The sequence below is a fragment of the Brienomyrus brachyistius genome, chromosome 12 (genome assembly GCF_023856365.1).
Source record: "Brienomyrus brachyistius isolate T26 chromosome 12, BBRACH_0.4, whole genome shotgun sequence".
NCBI classification, from domain to species: Eukaryota; Metazoa; Chordata; class Actinopteri; order Osteoglossiformes; family Mormyridae; genus Brienomyrus; species Brienomyrus brachyistius.
The window spans coordinates 18,900,960-18,909,725 of NC_064544.1; positions in this window are offsets into that span (position 1 = coordinate 18,900,960).

Sequence of the window (8,766 nt, forward strand, 5' to 3'; positions counted from 1 at the left end):
TCATCTTGGAGTCTGGCTAAATCCAGCCTTGTTCTCCTAGTAGGTGGTAACCTACAGTACTTTATCTAAGCTGAATCTTCAGAGTAGCAACAACAAGTCTGAAGTCAGAATTCACAAATTTCTGTAGACCCTGCAGTTCTGCAAGAGCCTTCAGCCTTCAGGATGTGATCGATCTCCTTCGCCACGCCACCAGTACTGGAGTTCCAAGTCCAACGATGTGGGTCAGGGCATTGGAACCAGGATCCAGAGACCCGCAGCCCCTGACCTTTCGCAAAGTCAAGGAACATGGAGCCACATTCTGGTCTCCAGACCTATTGGGACCAATACAATCCTCACAGCTAGCCTTGTCAGTGCCAGTGGTCACATTGAAGTCACCCAATGTACGGAACTGCAACATGAGAATGTATATTTTTGCATCTGGTTACAGTCTCTGTTTCAGAACCATTACATCATTAACATTTACGTATACAGTGGATACATACACAGTGGAGTCCTCAACACTCACAGCTGTGTTATCAAGGCTGTGTTTGTGAGCGCAGATGGACAGGATACTGCAGCATATCTCCCTGCTCACACTGTACCTGACAGATTTATAGTGTCCCCTGTCCCGTTTCCAATCAGACCCTGTCCACATCCGCAGTCCAAGACAATCTGAGCTACAGTCCTTGAATGCTCACCGGTGTCTTGTAGGTCCAGGCTGGAGAGGGGAAGAGCTGCAGGTATGGAGCTGCTGAGACCCAAGTAGTGACGCCTCTATCCCTGGTTTGACACCCCTACTGGAATGTCCCAGTGTCCCACACTCCTGCTCCGGTGCCCCTGTGGTGCTCGGTGGGCCAGTGGGATTGAGGGAAGAGCCGTGTAGGGAGCAGACGAGGAGTAAACATCATGGAAAGGACTGTTACTGAGGTCGGGCATCAGGCCCTGGGTTTGATTTTACAGGCAGAACAAGAGAGTCCACAAGAGCAGAACAAAATAGAAGAGGCCGCTCAGCCTGTGTCCCAGGTTCCTGGATCCACTTTGCTTGTGTCCCAGGCCACATTTAGTGCCTGGTCCAGAGGAGCCTGTGTCTCCAGTGCCCAGCATCCAACCCAGTCGCCTTCTATGATGCGTTGTGCCCATGCGCCTAGATCTGCTGGGCTAGAATGTCACATTCACCTGTTGCCTGTCATTCCACATGACTACCAGGTAACCCGAGCTGTCTCCCTGTGTGCCCATCCCTGCCTTGCCGGGTCCGTTTAGGCACTGGGTGACCTATTTGTGTCCCAGGAAGTCAGAGTGGCATAGCATGTCTGTTAGTGTGTCTAGGACATTGAGCTCTGACCTGAGGTAAATAGGCAATAGCATGGTGCTTAAGGACTGGGAAGGCTGTCTGGTCAGAAATCAGTTGTCAGGTTCAAAATCAGGGCTTTTACTGTTATACCCAAACACTGGGTACCTGCATTGATCCAGTGAACATGAGGTGCACTGCAAAGGTCTTAGGCAGTCAAAGAAAATGTTTAAGGCTATTAATCTGGGTTGTACTGTAAGTGTATATTTGATCAGAAAAAAAATATTTTTACCATTAGAATGTATGCAAATTGGGGCGGCAGGGTGGTGCAGTGGTTAGCACTGTTGCCTCACACCTCTGGGACCTGGGTTCGAGTCTCCGCCTGGGTCACATGTGTGTGGAGTTTGCATGTTCTCCCCATGTCGTCGTGAGGTTTCCTCCGGGTACTCCGGTTTCCTCCCACAGTCCAAAAACATGCTGAGGCTGATTGGAGTTGCTAAATTGCCCATAGGTGTGCGTGTGCGAGTGAATGTTGTGTGAGTGTGCCCTGCGATGGGCTGGCCCCCCATCCTGGGCTGTTCCCTGCCTCATGCCCATTGCTTCCGGGATAGGCTCCGGACCCCCCGCGACCTAATAGGATAAACAGTTTGGAAAATGGATGGATGGATGCAAGTTATGAGGTACACAATAGAAGTAGGCATGAAGTTTTTCAGTTATCCAAAAAGTTAGTGATATCTCGTTGGGTGGCTAGAACACCTCTCCTCAGGTCACCTCAGCCATTTCACCACTATACCTCCCTCTAGAGTGAGTCAAATAAATAAAATAAAATACAAATAAAAAAAGATCATTATTTCAACAAAACTGGGTGTCAGTGGTTTCATGTACTACAACCATTTTTCCCAGTGTAGTGAAAAATGTCCATTTTCAGATTTAGGGAGAAGGTAATGTTTTCCATACTATCGATCCCTGTTAATACATTTACCCAGTTGTTTAAGGTAGGGCCATTAGGCAACATCCCCCTTTGGTTAGCCTTTACCCCTGCTGCTATCAGTGTACCTCATACTGTAAGTATCTGTGAATACCATCTGTTTCTGGAGGAATGTAGCGTAAATAGACCGTTTTGAAATCAAATAATAATCTGTATATGGATAATGATTTATGCATTTCTCTCCAGTAAATCTGTACTTTAGGACAGTCCCAGAAAACATGATAAAGGATCACTGTTGGCACCCACAATTTCTCTAACATTACCAGCATCTCTGGGGGTCTTTTTAATGTTTTGGTTATACAATGGCACCGTTGACATACCGTACACGCTCAGGCTGGGGGTGTGCCTGGCCACCATGTCCCAGGAGCCCCCTTAGTGAACATGCATCAACCATTACCTTCATTCTGCCACGGGGTTCCTAGGGACCCTCCGACTCAAAGGGGCATTAAACTCCTTGGCCTGTATTTTGGCGCCCGCTGCCCTCGGATCATGGGCCTTACTGTGCATGAGCTCACGGTGCAGTCGGGTCCTGGGGACGGCAGGATTTATCTCAGGGGAGGAAAAGCCCAAAGACACTTTGTTATTTAATATCATTTTATATCTGTATAGACTGATGAGAGAATGAAGGCATGCCCAGCAAACAAGAGACATCCAGAGGACGTCCTCAGGTTGTCTGCAACACGTCCCTTTTTTGGGGACGTCCTAAGTACGACCGTGTTACAATGAACAATAAAGAAATCCTTCAAAAGCATGTTGTCCTGACAGCTTCCAGGAATAGCTTTTTAAATAAATAATTGTGTCTGATGTACTTCTTTTTATTAATGGTCCATCAGGATGTCCAGAACTCGTCCTTTGAGGACATCCTAAGGATGACCCAAGGAAGTCCTTGTTACTATGAAAAATATAGTAACAAAATCTTGCAGTCAGTTTCAAACTTCAGCGGCGCTTTTGTACTTGATCCCATGGCGAAGCTTTTTGCGGCTCGCGCTCCCTCACTCACCCTCACGCGCAGTTCAAAGCACTGTCACGGGTAAGACGCCACACTTTTCTTAGTGCATAAAACATTAACAAAATCCTCCAAAGAACATCCTCAAGCTGTCCCTTGTTTATGACACTAGCATTACTGGTAAAATGTCAAATATTAATTATTTAGAAAAAAGGGGATTTACATGGGTTTAATGCCCATAATATGTTCACAGAATGTCCTGAAAATGTCCTTAAAAGATCAATTACTGGTCCTCTATACGTCCCTAAAAGTCATCCTAAGGACAGAAAAAATACTTTCCATCAAGATGTCCTAAGGACGTCCTTTGAGGACGAGATCTGGACAAAAAGAGGACGTCCTAAGGACGACCTAAGGACATCTTGCTGTTTGCTGGCATCTGATTTGCTTTGTTTGCCTTACAGATCATGCTCAATTGTTTAACATGCTTTTCCTTGCTGTTTATTCTCTTTATCTGGATGCAAAACACATTCATTTTAGGTGAGTTTCCCTGCAGTTTTCATACTTATTGTTTTCTTAATAACTTCTGCATATTGTGGTACAACGGCTCAGTGGGCACAGCTGTAGCTTCACACCTCCATCGATGAGGGTTTGATTCCAGAGCCCTGATTGGTCCACATCCATTAAATCTGACTTACGTGTGGGTCTGGACAGCATGGAGATGGTTGGATGGATGGATAAAACATGTCTGTATTCACAGTGTAAATGCAAGTTTAGGATACAGTTTACTTCCTTGTTACTAGTCTGTGTAATTGTGAGGGTTGGGGTCATGTGACTGGGATTGTGTGAATTTTACTTTTGTAAAGAGAGCAGAAGGAAAAACAGTTGTTTAAATGAGGTTTGAGTTTTGAAACACAACCAATTAAATTTTGTATTAATATTAATAATAGCATGTGGGACTAGTGTGGGCAATTTTACACCAAAGACTAAATGTGATCTTTCCATTTTCAAGATATTTAGTTCTGATTGCTGTAACTGCTTTGGGAATATGTGCCTGCATATTTATCAAGGATTTTTTTCTGGTATTGACCTGCGCGTCCAGTCCTCGTGTGTGCCACGCCCCCTGATCATCCTCGTGTGTGCCACGCCCCCTGATCATACTCCTGTGTGCCACGCCCCCTGATCATCCTCCTGTGTGCCACGCCCCCTGATCATCCACGTGTGCTTCCCCGATTGTGATCACCAGTTTCCTGTTATTTCAGCTTGTCTTGTGTATTTAGTCTGCGCCCGAGTTAGTTTCCCCAGATCCGTCATTAATGTTTGTCACCGTCTGCCCTGTCTTTCCCAAAATAAACCCCGGTTTCCTGCATTCTGCCTACCTGCCTCGTCCTTCCCCGCTTCCTGCCTGCCCATCTGCCACCGGTCACGACAGGTATCATGAAGAGCAGTTAGATGGGTTTTACTGTAAGTACGAAATTTTCTAGTAATCCATAATCAGTTCTGTTTGACATGAGTACTTAAAATGAATTGCCCTTTAAAGTGGAAAATCCATTCAGTTCTCAATGATTCAAGTATATTTTATCCATCCATCCATCCATCCATCCATTTTTTGCAACCAATTTTCCTATTCAGGGTCGTCGGGGGTCCGGAGTCTGTCCCCTATATATATATATATATATATATATATATATGAAATATTACACAAGCGGTGATAATTACTCCCAAGAATCAATGAAAGGCATAAGCAGTCGCAAAACTATTTACGCACGTGCCAACATCACCCACCTTCACTCTTAGAGGAGCCCCTTTCGGTCCTGGCAGGACGGGAGACCGACACGTGAGTTCCGAGAAAGTACCGGATGACGCGCGCTCCATCTCACGGCTGAGCTCCGGTAAGTACCGAGTTTTCCCCCATTCATATACAAAATTTGGCGCTGCGTGCGGGCAGGGGGCGAGCTGGCCAGGCTCACCACCCCCCTCAGGAAATACGTTCTCCAATTCCCACTTCCGTCCGGGTAATACTGTTTGCTCAATGCCTTCCCAACCCTGCTAAACAAGATAAAGTCCTCTGTTTCCTGGAGACAAGATACGTTTCCTGCATACCGATCCTCCCCTTTCCTTGAAGACGACATATGCATCTTACCAGTGCAACATATGGAACCACTTATTCTCCCCCTCAGGAAGAACCCCTTAGAAAATCACAAGGTAAACATCTTTTTAACAGCGCAAGCATCCCGTAAGTTAGAAATAACAGGATAAGTGTCTTTAAACAGATTAAGTTTCCCAGGACAAGATTTTTTACGACTAGCGAAGCATCCTGGCCCCCTTTTTAAGAAACAAGTTACTCATGAAAAATAAGTTATACAAATAATCAGTAGGAAACTATCATTTAAGTTCAACCTTGCCACAATAATATTATGGGCAAATCATGGGCGACGTATCTGAATTTCAAGTAATTGATCCACCTCATATGGAAGACAATGAATAATGCTTATTAATCTAAGTAATTTACACACTATATATGTAGTATACTATACATGGGCGATGTAATCATCAGCGAGTTCATCCTAATACAATCAGCATACAAAATAGACATCTGCATGTAATACACAAAGTTTGAAAGTAAGATAAGAAAAAGAACAATGAGAAACAATGTAGGAAATTCAGTTACAAGAGCAATAAACGAAAGTCTTTATCATTTAAAATTATTAGACCATTATATAGTTTGGAGGTATTGTTGAAGTTTGTTTTCCAAAAGAATAAGCATATTGTCACGGGAAGCGTTCGGCGACAGCGGGCAGAGCGGGTAAGCAAGATGCAGGCAAGCGGAATACGGGGATTAACGAGGGTTTAATCAACATACCGGGAGCAGGAGACATGGAACGCCAACTAACATCAATGACAGACAAGGAAAACTGGGGAGACCAGGACTTAAATGCACAAGACTGATTGAAAGCAAACGGACACAGCTGGGTACAATCCGGGAAACACACGTGGGTAGGCAGGGGGCGTGGCACACAGGAGGAGCCGACGAGCAGGGCATGACACATATATGGTCTATTCCAAATTTTATTTTTGTATGTGTGATTTTTTCAGATTGATAAATTGTCAGCGTGCACTGCGCAGCTGCGAGTTTATAAATCAGAGCATAAAAACAATATTCTAATTCATAGTGTAGCAGAAAACCAAGAATAAACCAAATGAAACCTAGTTACCCGAGCGGGCTGGAGAAACAGGGGCGTTCATGGGATATTTATAGGGTTGCACGAGAGGACCAAGAAGCAGCCGGGGATCATAAAAATGCATCAGAAATTAATAGTGCTGAAAATTACCCGAGAAGGCAGTTTTATATTGATTACACTTTTTTATACCAATTTTTAAAGACATGCCAGGTATGAATTATTCATTTAACACAAAAGGGACACAAAAGACTCTCGCAGTTTATGGCAAGGCATCCAGGCTGTCTCTCAATACAAGCCAGCACCAAGCAGCTGTGAGGGAGACGCCTCACTTCCTGAGGAGCTGAACAAGTTCTATGCACGATTCGACGTACTGAACAACACACACACGTCGAAAGCCACGCCTCCCATCACCGACAAGATCATCTCTCTGCCTGCAGCCGACGTGAGGAGAACTTTTGCCAAAGTCAACCCACGGAAGGCTGCCGGTCCAGACAACATTCCTGCTCGCGTGCTCAGAGACTGCGCTGGTCAGCTGGCTGAGGTCTTCTCAGACATCTTCAACACATCACTGAGCCAGATGATCATCCCAGCATGCTTCAAATCCACCACCAGCATCCCAGTGCCAAAGACGTCTTCAGTCTCCTGCCTGAATGAATACCGTCCCATCGCTCTGACACCCATTGCCATGAAGTGCTTCGAAAGACTCGTCATGTCGCAGGTGAAAAGCAACCTCCCCCGATCACTGGACCCGCTACAGTTTGCCTATCGCACAAATAGGTCAACCGAGGACGCCATATCCACCGCACTTCACCTTTCCCTCTCTCATCTGGACAACAAAGATTCTTACGTGCGAATACTGTTCATTGACTTTAGTTCAGCCTTCAACACCATCATTCCACAAAGACTGTGTGTGAAACTGAGCGGATTGGGACTGAGCACCTCACTCTGCAACTGTATTCTGGATTTTCTCTCAGAGAGGCCTCAGTCTGTTCGAATCGGCAACAGCGTTTCCAGCACCATCAGAGTGAGCACAGGTGCTCCTCAGGGCTGCGTTCTCAGTCCACTTCTGTTCACACTCCTGACCCATGACTGCACTGCCCTGCACAGCTCAAACCACATCATCAAATTCGCAGACGACACGACGGTGGTGGGGCTCATCAGCAACAACGATGAGTCGGCGTACAGAGACGAGGTTCAGCAGCTGTCCACGTGGTGCAGTGAGAACAACCTGTCGCTGAATGTGGACAAAACCAAGGAAATGGTTGTCGACTTCAGGAGAACTCGCCCCAGCCACACACCACTCAGCATCCACGGTCCCGCGGTTGAGATGGTAAAAAAACACCTGGGAGTTCACATCTCAGACGACCTCACCTGGACCACCAACACCACCTCCATCACCAAAAAGGCCCAGCAACGTCTCCACTTCCTGAGACGGCTTAAGCGAGCCAACCTCCCACCCTCACCGTGTTCTACAGGGGCACCATAGAGAGCGTCCTGACCAGCTGCATCTCCGTCTGGATTGGAAACAGCACGGCTTCCGATAACCGACGGCTTCAAAGGATCGTCAAAGCAGCTGGAAACATCATCGGTGCGTCTCTCCCATCGCTGCAAGACATCTTCAACAAGCGCTGCATCAGGAGGGCCTCCTGCATCGTGCTTGACTCCTCTCATCCTTCACACGGACTCTTCACACTCCTCCCATCTGGCAGACCTATCGCAGCATCAGGACTCGATCTTCCAGGCTGCGGGATATCTTTTTCCCAGAAGCCATCAGACTCCTGAACACACTTCCCCCCCCCACACACACTCGGACTGCTAACAAATTGACTCCTGCACATCTGCACTTTACACACAAACTCTGCTACAAGCATTTTTGCACTTCTGCCACTTATTTGCACATTCTCCATATATAACTATTGTAACCTCCTCTACCTCTATCTCCAAGTATAGTGTATAGTGTATACCTTATATTTATTTACTTTGTTTACCACGTGCCTATTAGTTACACGTCTTTCTCTCGTCTGCACTGAAAAAAAACTGGAGCCACGTCAACTCGTCTCTCTATGTACCTGTACAGTATATAGCAGAGATGACAATAAAGTTTACTTTGACTTACTTTGACTTAACAGTATTTATTTGCAACAAACACTGCATTGTGTGTTCTTCACTGAATATTATATAGATTTTTAAAATCCAATTAGATGGGTAAGATAACATTCTCAAACCTCATATTTCGATGTTTGCCGCATTATTTGTAGCTTCCTTGGGAGAAGCGATTATGCGTTTAACCTTTATGACAAAGACACAGCTCTTCACTACACTGGAGGAGCTGGTAAATCAGCTACATATTCAATTGACTCTCTTGATGAGGTTGAAGTTGGCTCCT